Here is a 1,560-nt window from a genome sequence, read left to right as displayed (position 1 = left end):
CAGCAACAACAACAACAACAAAAAAAAAACACCCAAAAAACAAACTACAAAAATAAGAACAAAACCAAAACAAACAAAAAAGCACTGCAAAACCAAAACTCATCAAATTAATTGCCATGGGTTTGTGACGTTGAAACTCACAGCTGACCCTCCAGTGGGTTTTAGAGATTGTAAATCTGCACAAGAGATGACCCGTGTTTCTCCTACTGAGTACTTTGTGGATTGGAACTGGCAGTGATGAGAATGGCACAGGATAGGACAGGGTTCAGCTCTGTTGTTCGTAGGGTCACTATGAGTTTTACTCAACTCAACCATACATAACAACAACATAGGAAGTGGAAATGGAGCTCCTATGGCATATTGAATGTCTAACATAAAGACCATACCTCTCCGGCGGTTAGAATCCTCTAGTGACTCTATGGGGAAAAGATTAACAATCTCCTCTCTTGTTTTCTGCTTTTCTATTCTTTGAACCAATATCCTTCATAGTAGGCAGAATCTCCTTGGATAGATATATAACTGTTCTTACACTCACAAGTAGCCTTTGTATTCTAGTTTTTGCACTCTGAATTGTCACCACATGTAGATCCCTATGCACAAAAGTTATGATCTCTCCAGACTCTGTAGCACTGGTTCTCAGGAATAATATAATCCTTCTCTGAGCAGTTCAGTAGGGGGTACATTTCAGTGATTTTCACTAACACTCCACCTCTGTATTCTTGACAGCTCTTGGTTAGGATCCTCTGGCCTTCTGCAAGAACTTTTCCTCCATAGATACATTTTGGTTGGCAAATCTTTCAGCACTGACCAGCAATGTGCACAAGGAGAGAATCTGAGGAGCGATTAAGTGGAAGATACAACATCCTCTGGCATTTCACGGTGCCACTTTTGCACGCAGTTTCTGCAATGGTCGCCATCAATCCAGGAGTCTTGGTTTTGATAAAGTAGTCCACTCACTTTGGCAGGTCTTCTCACAATGACAGTTTTCTAATTGGCTCTGTCTTGTCTCTGAATAATTTAACTTTGCAATCATCTTGGCCATAAGATTTTGTAAATTTATTGTTTCTTGCACCAAGCTTAAGAAATCACTGCATGTTGGGCAAGCACAATTCAGGTTTGGACACTGTGTGATGTATCTATTTGGCATAAAGATCATTCTCCCATCCTGGATGATCCCTTTGAATAAATCATGCTTTTGGTTGCACTGACCAAGCTATAAATTACTTCCTGGTAATCCGAGTAAGCTGGTATCAGGAGGGTCTATCACATGCTCATAAATCCTGTTTCAGTTGACATGGAGTAGGCGAAGGAAGGCACTATTCAACAGTACGACCTTGTGCCATTGCCCATCAGCCATCCATCATGGAAGTGCCTCTGTTCTTGGAGTCACATTATGTATATAGTGAGATCAAATCTCGTCTCTCCCATAGCTGACATCCAAGCAGATATATGCACACCCATGTTTATTGCAGTTTTGTTCACAATAGCAAGGAGTTGGAAACAACCTAAGTGCCCATCAACAAACGAATGGCTAGAGAAGCTGTGGTATATTCGCACAAT

The 1,560-nt window shown here is 41.0% G+C and overlaps 1 pseudogene; it reads right to left on the bottom strand.

Annotated features, from left to right (window-relative positions):
* Window positions 1-461: 461 nt before the first annotated feature.
* Window positions 462-1,560, bottom strand: part of LOC102852181 — a 2,288-nt pseudogene continuing 1,189 nt past the window's right edge.

This window comes from Elephantulus edwardii, unplaced genomic scaffold, assembly GCF_000299155.1.
Source record: "Elephantulus edwardii isolate Elephantulus edwardi_28Jun2011 unplaced genomic scaffold, EleEdw1.0 scaffold00031, whole genome shotgun sequence".
NCBI classification, from domain to species: Eukaryota; Metazoa; Chordata; class Mammalia; order Macroscelidea; family Macroscelididae; genus Elephantulus; species Elephantulus edwardii.
Note: the sequence above shows the minus strand (reverse complement) of the source record. Positions and strands in the feature narration are given on the sequence as shown.